Source organism: Callospermophilus lateralis, chromosome 9 (assembly GCF_048772815.1).
Source record: "Callospermophilus lateralis isolate mCalLat2 chromosome 9, mCalLat2.hap1, whole genome shotgun sequence".
Taxonomy (NCBI): domain Eukaryota; kingdom Metazoa; phylum Chordata; class Mammalia; order Rodentia; family Sciuridae; genus Callospermophilus; species Callospermophilus lateralis.
The window spans coordinates 1783450-1795789 of record NC_135313.1 but is presented as its reverse complement, the minus strand read 5'-3'; the positions used below and the strand labels follow the sequence as shown (position 1 = coordinate 1795789).

At 56.0% G+C, this 12340-nt stretch overlaps 1 protein-coding gene across 8 annotated transcripts in view; it reads right to left on the bottom strand.

Moving 5' to 3' along the window:
- The window catches only part of Hdac4 (histone deacetylase 4), a 256818-nt gene extending 245293 nt beyond the window's left edge, over positions 1-11525 (bottom strand). For 7 of the 8 annotated variants that reach the window (XM_076866634.2, XM_076866638.2, XM_076866637.2 and 4 more), the window contains exon 1: positions 10671-10744. The gene's annotated coding sequence lies outside the window, so the exon portion shown is untranslated. Of the gene's footprint in view, positions 1-10670; positions 10745-11297 lie in introns of those variants that run through there. The other variant, XM_076866635.2, reaches the window with a different exon arrangement.
- Positions 11526-12340: the final 815 nt, after the last annotated feature.

Below are 12340 nucleotides of genomic sequence, written 5' to 3'. Positions count from 1 at the left end.
TAACTCCTGCTGTGCCACTGCCATGGCGGTATCCTAGGGCTTGGGCCTGATCCAGCTCTGAGCAGCCTCTGCAGGCCAGGGTTCCTACCTCCAGTTCTCACACCTCTCCGGCCTGTGCCCACTCAGCCTTGCTCTGCTCTTCCCTGGTGTGGCACCCACCCCAACATTCTGCAGCTCTCCTGCCTCACCTTCAGGGCCCTGCAGGGGTGGGCCCAGCCCAAGCATCCTACGGACTGACCGCACTGTGTGCCCACGTCTACCTGCAAGCATTTGTACATGGTCCTCTGTGTGCATGTGCTGTGCTCAGGGTGCACGTACGGAGGAGAGGGCTACATTCCCAGAGCTGACACACTTGGACCACACACAACTCAGGCAGGACAAGAATCCTGCCACTCTCGTTATAGATAGGAAAGCTGAGGCTGGAGAGGCTGAGTGAAGGCCATAAGACTGCTCCACGCAGCTGTACTGGGATACTCCCCCCAGCCACCGTGGAGGGTCCATTCCCCCCTCACCACTGGGCATTCCTGACCCACAGTGTACCTCTCAATGGGTCCTGCCCTTCCCACCTGGGGCAGACACTTGTTCTGTAAATCCCAGCTGAGAGGAAAAGGCATAGACTGAGAACAGCTGTCAGCTCAAATCCATGACCCTCACCACTGACCTATTCACATGTGCAGCTTGTTCAACGGTCAGATGGAAGAAAGACTGCCCAAGCACACAGGGTAGCAGACCACAGGAGGGACGGCACAGTACCCAGCAGAACATGGCGAGGTGAGTGGGGCACAGCGCTGGGAGCCTAGGGAGGGCAGATGCCAGCAGCTGCAGGGCTGAGCCCCTGGCCTCGCGGTGCTGCTCAGTCCGGACAACAACCCTGAGACAAATCCTCACACATCTACTCTGCAGGGGAGCAGACCAAGGCAGTGGGCTGGACAACTGACGGACCTTGGAGGGGCACAAACCCCAGACTATGAAGCCCTTCAGTTTGATCCCAAAGCGTACTCCTTCCAATGCATCCCTCAACTGCAGGGAAATGGACGGGAATGCTGGGGCTTCCATAGAGCCCAGGCCTGAGCCATTTTGCACTTGCCTTCTCAGGAGGAACTCGGCTCCTGCCCATCACTGCACAAGGTGCAAGAACCCGTGTGTGACCAGCCCTTCTCCAGAGTACCCCTAGACAACAGATGGTATTACCTGGGGGCTTGGCCAGAGGGCAGCTGAGCTAGTCAGCCATGAAGTCCTGCCCTCCAGACACCCCCCAGCCAGGGTCCCCGCCCTCTTCCACCCTCTGTTTGCGCAGAGTCCCAGCTCTGCACCCCACCTCACTGCAGCCAGCCAGGACTCCGTGCCACAGCCTCCTCCCACCCCACGGCACCACACCCCCTTCCAACAGAGGCCTTTGCCAAGGTCAAGTGCATCCCCCAGTCAATAGCAGAAGCAAGAACAGAGGAGCTTCCAAGGCCTTTGTAACTTTGCAAATGGTCATTTTAGCCCTGACTCCTAAGGATCAGGAGCAGTAAGAGGCGCATGGAGGCTGATGCGCCCTAGCCTTCACTGAGGGAGGGGGGTCCAGCCCCTCCAGTCCTCACTGAGTGGCTCTCATCCAGGGACAGGGACATTCTCCTTCAGAGGGTGGCACAGGATTCTGACAGACAAAGACAGTGAAGCATTTGGGGACAGGCCAGTGACACAGAGCTCACACGAAGGACTGCTCCCAAACTGCAGCTGGGTATCACAGAGTGAGCTTCGCAGAGGACACTGGCAGTCGACTTCCCCTCCGCACCCCCTCCCCTTCCCTGTCCTTCCAGAGAGCAGCGAGTCCCACTGCAGGAAGCCAATGCCCAGGCAGCTCCCAGCAGGCTTATGGGAAGAACCCCAGCACCGGCACACAGGATAAGCCACACTGCACACACTATGCCCATGGCCACAAGGACAGGCTCAGAAGTGGCTGTGCAACTGAAGCCAGACCAAGCAGGGTGTGAGACTCGACTGAAACAAAGACACTCTGTCCTGGTGGGCAGGAGCCAGCAGGTGCGCCACCCCGGAGCAGCTGGCAGGGCCCTCAAGCACATGGAGCTGATTCCCCCAAGAGAGGGCACAGAAACAAGCCTCTGGGGACACTGTGGAAGAGCTGGATCAGGCCCTGCCTGAAAACTTCCTCCATCTGCACTTTCTGGAAAAGCAAGACAGTCAGTTTCCTAGAGTGTGCAGCCTTCCTGGCCCTGCCACAGAGAGACCCTATCTGATGGAAAGCTACCAGAAATACATCCCTGCTCGACATGCAGAGCTACCCTCGAAAAATCTCCTTACTGTACCTTCTCCACAATCCCAGGGGACATCACCTGGTCCTCTGCACCCATGCACAGGAGTCCCCTGGTCTTACAGTCAACCTGCCCCGTGCACCTGCCCACAGCTCCATCTGTGGAGAAGCTATGTCTGCAGGGGCTCCACAAAACCCCCACCTCCACTTGCCCTCAGTCCTCAGTCCTTCACAGCCCTCCATGGGGTCAGTGCTCCTCACAGTGCCACCAGGAGAGGCAACACATCCACACAGCTTCCCTCAGGCCACCGCTGCCACATAATACCATAAGGACAGCCAGACGCGCACTGGCACTCCAGCTCGGGCTCCTGCAAAGGAGCACAGTGAAGAGCAGACAGAAACCCCCCCGGGGAGGCGGGCAAGAAGCCTCTGCAGCTAGACCTGCAGCCTACAGCCACCTCCCCCAGAGCGCCCACTTCCAGACACTAGCAAGCAGACAGGCAGAAGAGGCCTGGCCATTTGCATAGCCCTCCTCGGGGCCAGGGACTTCAGCACCACTGGCCAAGGTACAAATCACATCATGGCCAAGAAGCAATTCAGACGCACCCTGGCAGTGTGTCCACAGTTGTGCGCCAGTGGCCCTTCAGATACTAGCCATGCACCCTGGCACACGAAGAAAGATGGTGTTCTGCATGCAGTTTAACAGTGTGCTTCTGAGCTTCCAAGACTTGATATCTGAGATAGGAAAAAGCCCCTGAGAGGAGAGACAGACCTGTTCTTCTTCTCAAGGGGTACAAAGGTCCTGCAGGAAGGCCCTGCCCAGGCTGCGACTCCAGAAGACACAGAGATGCCCTGGGCTGGCACAGGACCTCAGCAGTCCTGCAGGTGCGTCAAAGGCAAGGTGACAACATGCCCCTTGCAGATGGCACACTGTTTCCCACTCCACCAGAGACCTGCTGGCAGAGGAGGAGTGAGCGACAGGGGTGTGGGGAGCTGGAACTCGGGAGAGGCCAGCAGCTCAGCAGATCCCCTGGGCTTGCCTCCCTCATCCAGCCCACAGATGGGGACACTGGGTGCACAGGCCAAACAATGGCAGCCAGGCTGAGCCAAGACATGAAACTGGGACTGACTTTGGTCTGACTGAACATCCACACTCTGTCCCCAACACCCAAATATGTTCCCAAAGATATGTTCCCAAAGATTGGGGATGGTTACCACCTACCATAAACTTTTCAGTACAAATTTTATAGCAGAGAGGGTCTAGTCCACCAGAGCACTTCCCAACCATCTCTTTATGATTTCCTTTCAGAGTTCACAGGGGTCGAGGCCCAACCCTCAAGAGCACGGTCATGCTGTCGGCTAATTAAGAATACATGTCCCACCATGTGACTCACAGGCCCTGGTAGCCAGTGCCAGCTCCCCCTCAGGATCCACAGCCGGAAGCTGAAATGGGGGTCACAGGTGAGTGAGTCCTCAAGGGCCACAGGCTACAGGGAACCTCAGGTCCCAGGAACTCTGGCCACACTCTGCCCACCTGCTCGGGTCAAACAACGCAGGGCCAGCAGTTATGGCCCACGGTGTTGGACTCTAAAGTAGAGAACCAATGGCCGGAGAAGACTGGTTGGTCCTTACAGAAAGTCTTCTCTGCTGGCTCCCAGCAGAATTCAGTCATGGAAAGTCGCTTTAAGGGTCCCAGAGGGTGCTCTCAGCAGCACCGCCTGAGGGAAGGCAATGGCCACCACCCAGGGGACCAGCCTTGGAGCCACCTGGACCCTCCCCGCCCCAGCATGAGCAGCCCCTGCCTTGTGCCACAAACCAGCCACACACTCGGGGAGGGCCGAGCCACACCACAGGCACCTGGGGGCCTCTGGCAGGTGCCAAGCAGGGCCGCTCAACCCAGACAGACGAGGCACAGCACCCAGGAGAGCCAGGCACCAACACTCCTTTGCACCTCCACTAGACCAAGCGCACGCACACCAGCCTTCCTGAGGCAGCGCCGGCTGGGCCCGCACTGGCATTCCAGTCTGGAGGCCCCAGGCTTCACAGCCTCTGCAGCCCCGCCATGGCTCTGGCTCAGAAGGACCGCAGTCCTCCCAGCAGTGCCCCTGGCCTTTGCCTGCCCTGCCCTGCCCTGCCCTTCTCTTCCTCACCTGGCCTGGCCCCCACTGCCACGCCTACTGAGCCCTGCAGCCTCCTAGCTTCTCCCCTCACGCCTTCCACAGCCCTGGCCCAGGACGGCGGTCAGCACGCACCTCCATGTGTGCTTCCTCTTCCTGCTCTGTTCCCCCAGACCCATGCCTTTGAGGGACAGCGGGGGTCCTCCTGATGGAGCCCATAGCTACCCCGCCCTCCACTGTGCTGGCCACAGAGCAGGTGTTCCCTGGAGTCCCAGCCCACAAGAAAGCCAGCACCTGGGCTTGTGTGCAGGATGAGTATTTACAAAGCAATAACTGGTCTTCAGAAATACTTAGGAACTCAGCCCCAAGGACACTCAGCACCAAAGAGAGGCCAGGGCCACAGGGGTCGCAGAAACTTCATTTCAAAAAGAACCACTCCAGCAAATAGCCATAACCATAACCATGATGACAGTGCTCCCAAGGGAAATGCAAGTCCATCCTGCGGCCAGCACTCCCCCGGGAATGCTGGTCAGGCTTCCAGGCCTTAAGGAATGATTTATTGTTTCAAGATTAAACATCAATCCAACAAAAGCACTTGACTCACCAGGCAGGAGACTTCATAAACAATAGTAAACAAAGTCTAACATTCACATTTTAAACAGACCAGATTCCAAAATGTTTATACACACAGCCATAGGAAGGTGCCATATGAAAATCATGGCATTAAATAAGAAATGATCAGATTAACTACAGATTGAAGGAAGCAGAGGAAATGGCTGTAGTAGGAGTGCAGCTCACCACCCTGCACACTGCAGCTGGCGGGGCCACCCAAGGACGGCCGCGCACCCCCCGGCCCTGCCGTGGCCCTGTGCCCCTTGACAGCAGGGAACCCCTCCCACCACGCCTTGAAGCATCCCAGAACCCACTTCACACCTACCCATGGCATCTCCTTACAGCATGCAAATGCCAGAATCAGGACCAGAAGTTCCCAGATGTGGGAGAGAGGGGTCAGGAAACAGGCAAGTCCAAAGCACAAGCAGAGACCCAAGGGGCTGTGGCCAGAGCGGCCCTTGCCTGGCCAGACTGTCATCCCCAAGCACCTGCACTACCAGGCACTAGCTGCGAGCCCCCTCAGCTAGCACAACAGCTGACCCTAACAACTATCACAATGAGCTACTGAAATGGCACAACTTAGTCCTATTGAGAAGGACTAAGAAAGCTGTTAGACTAAGATGAACAAGAGACCAAAGCACAGCATAATTGAGGGTCTGGGGAAGACAGACACAAAGGGAGGTAGCTCAAGAAAAGGAAGCAGTATGTGTAAAGACCCTGGGGCCATATCGAGTATAGGGCAGCAAAGGCAATAGGAGCTATATATAGGGGCTAAAACTCAGCAGACAGGGCGAGTACCAGCCAGTGAGGCTGGTAAGCCAGACACTTAGGATAAGGCCAGCTTTTAGGGATCCTCAGGATCCTAAGAACAAGGGGAAGCCTTGATAGAATTTCTTGTAAGAAAAGGTAGGTATGAACATGATTTGGGAGAAGCCATTTAGGAAACATTTTTGCATGGACTATGCCAGAGCAGCCCATACCCAGGAGGACAGCCCCCACCTCGGAGAGTTCATGAGGGACTCAGCAACAAACACCCTTGGGATTCTTCTAACACTAACAATTTAAATGCAACAAATTGGTTTCTCTTTTGTAAATAATGGGGATGAAACATACTTCCCCCCAACGAAAATATCAATTTTTAAAACTATTATCATTATTAAAAAGTAATACGTGCTTACTACAAAGATTAAAAAACTGTATACAATATAAGTATATAAAAAGACAATGAAAGTCCCTTACGGCCTATTTCCCTGAAACCCCAAAGGGCCACCATTATCACATCAGAGACCCGAGAACTTACAACCAGGAGGCCTGGATGCAGACTGTGCTGGGCCCACTGTTTTTTTCCTAACACCTGCATCGTCTGCCCATCTGTGCCCGGGGGACTCCATAGCACAGTGACGTCAAGCATGTTCGTCAAGCATCGCTTCTATAAAAGGTCTGGCCTATATCCTGCACATACGAGTGTCTATGCATTTATTACACACTTCCATTAGAATAAGTTCAAAATGCAGAGCTGCTGGGAGGAGAGAACTACCATTTTAAAATGTGACATAAAACTATGGTTAATCCCAGCAGCTCAGGAAGCTAAAACAGGAGAATTGCAAGTTCAAAGCCAGCCTTAGCAATGGCGATGTGCTAAGCAACTCAGTGAGACCCTATCCCTAAATAAAATACAAAATGGGGCTGGGGATGTGGCTCAGTGTTCCAGTGCCCCTGAGCTCAATGCCCCCTACCAAAAAAGAAAATTTTACAGACAGCACTCAGGTGATTATTATACTTTACATAACAATATACACAAGTCTCTCCAGAGAGCAAGTAATATCAAACAACCAACACTCCTGAGCTTACCATGTGCTAGATCCTATTCAAAGCAACTGCCCTACAGTGACTTATTCAACCCGAGGAGCCCCGTGTGGAAGAGGACTGACCCAGGAGCAGGCCAGCCTTCTCTTGTCAGCCCTGGAGAGTGCGCATCTAGCCCTCTGATCCCCTTCCATACTGCTCTAGGAAGGCGCTTTCCTTACTATTGGAGTCATAAAGGCGTAACAGGTTGCCTATTTTCTCTCTCATTACCTCTTTACCTTGCTTTCAGGAAGCCTTCTGCCACACAGGCTTGGTTTTGCTTCCCTTTGTTTGCCAGGATGGAACCCAGGGCCTCACACATACTAGGCAAACGTTCTACCACTGTGCTACTACCACTGTGCTGCAGCCCCGGCCGACAGTTGTTTGTTTGTTTGTTTTAATTATATGTTAACTCTGTTGTTATTTTCTCTTAAGTCTTCTGGTTTGGTTTTACGATAAGAATAGATTAATCGATAAGAATAGATTAATCGGCAGTTTTTCAAACTTTTTGGCCTTTAAATGTGTTATTTTTCAATAAAATCCTCCAAGATAATTAACAGAAGAATCTGCAAACTAAGCCTCTCAGGTTAAAATGGATGAGGAGCACCAGCCACCTTCCGCCCCCACTTCCCAGAGACAGCCTGGGGGCTTCTCAGGAAGAGATCTGAGGTGGAATACAACTGCCTCTGGGTGGCCTGGGTTTAAGGAGCTTGGGAGGTTGTTTGTTTTTGCTAGGGATGAATCAGCTCCACACAAGTGCCCCACCACTGCTCTGCACCACCAGCCTACACCGCTAAGATACCTTCCAGTCCTAGGCCGCCTGAGTCTAACCTAAGAGTGCCGAAAAGCCAAAATGACTTCTCAGACCCTATGAAACAGGATTAGCCATGATAGCTCCAGGGCAGCCAAGCCCTGTACCCAAAAGCCATTCCAAACCATCTTCTCAAAGAGGCCATTCTTGCCCCCACATCTCAACAACACTCAAGACCACCTCTGGCCCAGAAGCAGGGGCAGGAGGAGAGGGGGTTGACCACTGGGACTTAACACAGCGAGGAGTACCAGGACTCCACTCTAAGCTTCTGTCAGGCTTCTCCTCTCACACAGGTCACAGCCGGGCCCACCTCTCATGACCGTGGGCAGCAATAAAAAGACTTGGATGGCAAATGCTTAAAACAACAGCATGCGGCCTCAATTAGGTGCTCATTAGTGCTAGCTACTGATTTATGTGACAAGCACTAGTATTATCACTTCCCTGCTCCAAGAAAGACAAGGCTAAAAAGAGAGTTCCCTAACCCTAACCCACAGTTATGTGGAATTAGATGGAGGGTAGCAGTGGAGGCCACCTGCCTTCCAGGAAATGAGGAGGTGGAGGCAGGGAGGTACACAGCCACAGGCCACCCCTAAGCAGGGCCTGAGAGCAGATATTGACCTGTGACGGGAACACAAATGAGCAGGCTCTGTGGCCCTCATTCCCCACAGATGACTCAAGTGTGGCAGCACTACACACCGGCTTTCACCTGACTTGAACCACAAGATACTGCTCCCTGCTCTAGATCAAAGCCAAATGCCTGGAGCCATTATGCTGCAAGACACATGCTGGCCACCAGACACCAAAAATAAAAGCCCCTCCAAAACTATCTTCCCAGACACCCCCCCGCCCGACAGACTGGGGGCCCCTACAAACGGGCACTCTCTCTCCCCCGCCAAGGACTCTGCTGATGAGTGAGAGCCCCCAGCTTGCAGCAGCAGCAGCTATCCCTCACCCTCCATCTCCCCACTCCCTACATCAGGTAGTAGCACTGCTCAGGCAGCTCCAGAGCCAGGAGAGCCAGCCGTTTTCAATAGAGAACAGCATGGATGAGTTCTACAGGAGCCATGAAATCTTCTGCTCCGGCAATTAGGACGGCACAAAGTCGCCTTTCCTTTGGTGCCACCCCCAACATCAAAGGATCGGAATTCAAAGCCATTCATGCTGCATTGAAACCTCACAATGAAGCTGGAAAATGGAAGTCGATTACTGGGCATAAATATGCAGTAGTTAAAAGGAAAGAGTTATAACAAAATTAAACTGCAGCAGCCCCACAATGTGTGGAAACTTCCAGCACTGGAGTCCTTCTGGCAAGCACCGGGAGGACACCCTGAATGCTCACAGGCCTGGCTGCTGGAGCTGTACACGGCCAGGGTGCCATGTTGTCTTGTCCACCTTGTAGAGCAACAGCCTCTGCGAACGTGGCATCTGGGGCTTTTTATTTTGCATGCCTGAGAAGCTGCTGACCACAGAACATTCTCCCTGACAAGGGCTTCTTTGGCCACATCTGTCCTTGGTCCCTAGGCCTTCCAGGCCTCTGTGCAGTCCAGCCATCTTCCCTCCAAGCTGCTCCAGGATCCCCAGGGGCACTCTGCCACCAGCTCCCTTGTAGGAGAAAGCAAAAACCCTAAGAGGGCAGTGCTCCATCTGCCTGCCCAGCAAACCCTGCCTCTTTCTGATTGATTACTGCTCTCTTTAGGAAGGTATTTGATCTTCCAAAGAAAAACCCAGAACACAGAAAGCTATAGAAGTCTTACACTGTGTCAGGGTGTGTGTTTTTAAGGCATGAAAATACTTCCCTCCCACACAAACCGGAGTTCTTCTGGGGAAAGATGCCACAGATCCCAGGGAGGAGAATATCTGGGAAAGCTGATCAGTCTTAAAAATAGATAGCTGAACCCAGACTAGAATTCACAGGAGCTACCTGAAAAAAAATTAAATCTCACATATTTTTGATATCCAGAACTCCATTCTGATGAAACTTCTAACTGGGTGGCATTTTGCATTTCCAATTATAATAGAGTAATCGTGTTGCCATAGTGATTGCAAGATTCTGCAATAACTTTTGTTGCCTTGTAACTGCTATAGTGTATATTTGTGTACTAGCAGCTGAGTTTTCTTAATTCAATCTCCCTGCCTCTCCCCAACCACCACCACCACCACCACCTTTCCTGGCTGGATTCTGAAGCCACCACACCAGCTTTCATTTCGTCCCTAAAATAATGCACGGAATTATCAGAAGCAATTAGAACTTCAGGCAACCACGATCTTATTACCGAAGAAAAAGCGAAACCAGGTCAGGGTGCAAGCCGCCAGCATCCCCCCGGACTCCGGGGCCAGAATGTACTCAGGTTTACTCCCAGGCCTTAAATGCTTAGGTGGTTTGTGGGAACCGGCGGAAAAGCCTGACTAGAGGAAAGCGGGCAGGCAAAGTGACTACACAGGCCTTTCCTCCCTCCCCGAGCAGGCAGAGCTGCTCTCAGCAAGCAATTAGGTAGGTCTCTACAGTAATGCAATTAGGATTTAGTTAAGAAAGTCATTAGTTCTAAAATAACTTAAGTTTAATTTCTGCAACGCTTTATTTGAAAATTGTGTCACAGCAGGTCAATTTACAGCATGCAATAAAGAGAACACTCCTATCAGCGGCTGCAAGTTATTACAAATTTTCGACGTGCATTAAGGAGTGCACCGGCCCACCCCTGGCCTTCCCGACCGGCACGCGCGGGCTCCCGCTCCGGGGCCACACACACACCCGCGTCCCCGTAAACACCGGCGCCGCGCGTTTCGCAACGCCGCGGGTCCCGCGGGCGGCCGGGCCGAGCCGCGGCCCCCGCCCCGGCGCCGAGGGGCGTTTTCCGCAAACTCACACGTCCGTCTGACAAAGTTACATAAACGCTGGGCCGGCGCCCCCGCCCGCCCGCGCCCACCTGCGCCGCTGGCCGCGCAGGCCGCCCCGCCCGCGGCGCGCGGGCCCAGGCCGGCCGCGGGGCGGCGTCCACCTGCCGCGGCGGGCGTGCGCGGCGCTGCTTACCGGCGGCGGCCGCCTCTAGCCCCGCTCGGGCGCTGAGAGCCGCATCTCCTCAGCCTGCGCCGCCACCGCCGGCGGGCGGGCGGGCGGGCGGCTCGGGCGGCGACGGCGACGCGGGCGCGCGGAGCGGGCCGGGCGGGAGGGCGCGGGCGGGCGCACGGGCTCGGGCTCGGGCGGCGGCGGGGACCGTGCTCCGCGGCGGCGGCCCCACAACCTCCCCTCCTCATTCACAAAAAATTGACCCACGTTGAACCATGATGCTGCTCCCCCCTCCAGCACCGAGCCGCGCGGGGATAGGCCGCGCCCGACGCCTGTCAGTCGCCCCAGCCCCGCCCCTCCCGCCGGCGGCCCGCCAGCCATTGGCTGCGGCGGCTTTGCGTCACCTCCCCTCGCGGGCCCCGCCCCCTCCCGGTTTCTAATGAAGAGCGCGTCAATTACGGCTCGGCCCAGCCCCCGGGCACCCTGACGCCCTTCCATTGGACAGCGGGGCCTGTGCCCGCCCTGCGTCAGCCCAACTGTCGGCCCCAAGCCCCGATCCCCGTACAGAGGCTCCACCTCTGCCCGCCTTCCCGCTCATATCCACGACCCCATTGGCTCCCGGCGCTGTCAATTTAGGGGGGCGGGGCGTACCGGAGGACGCTCCAGGCGCTAGTGCCGGGCGCTTCGCAATGTAGAAAGCGGAGGGAGCCGGGGCGGATACTGACTGGAAACCGGGCCTCAGCCGTAGCCAACCTTAGTTGGCAGCCTGCAGCGCTGCCACTGATCAGAACCGCGCGCCCACGCAGCTAGCTAGCGCTCGGAGGGGGCGCAGAGACGCGCGGGCTGAGGCAGGGGGCTGGCCAGGCCCTGCCGCAGCCTCCATCTTGGGCACGGGCGCCGGTCACGTGGGCTGCGTGCCGGGGACGCAGGGACCGGGGCAAGTGCGCAGGCGCGGCGGCCCCGCCCTGCCTCGGGGCGGCCGCAGGGCCCGGGGTGCGGCCGGGGCTGTTTGGCGGGGCTGGGACCGGAGCGGGAACGCGGGCCGGGCAGGCGCGGGCTGGCCTCGCTCGGCCGTCGCCGCGTTCCCGAAGTCCGGGAGCGCGCTTCGAGGCGGCGCTCGGCCCTCTGCAGGCCGGGGCCCAGCGCCTGAGGTTGCCTTGGCGCGCGGGAGGGCGTGATCCGGGCGCCCTCCTGGCGGCTTGGGCCGCAGTCGCCCAGAGCGAGTGACTGGAATCCGCCTTCTGGCTGGGAGCACCCGAGCCGTGCGGTGCCTGGCCTCCGCGACAGGGGCCCTGATGCCGGGCCCCGGCCTCTGCGCAGTCGGTAGGCCTCGTGGCCTCGCGAGAAAGCTGTAGTTGTGTGGCACAAATACAGCTTGCAAGGTGATGTGCAGCTCTCCGTTACTGTAACTGCCCCCAAGTGACCATCTCCGGGCTTTGCTCGTGGTAAGAAAGCTCTAGGACAGCTCAGCCTCCCCGCCGAGGGTGGAGAAATGCCCACCAGAGAGGTCGTCACGCCCAGGGAGAAGGCGCACTGTCACCTTCTCATGGAGTGAAGCAGCGTCTGCAGCCAGCAACGTTTAGATGACAAAATCAAGAGTCAAGATTATTTGACAGGACTATTTAAGACGTGCAATAATATTACAATAGAAGTCTGGCATATAAACATCTCAAGTACAAGTGGGAGACATATGC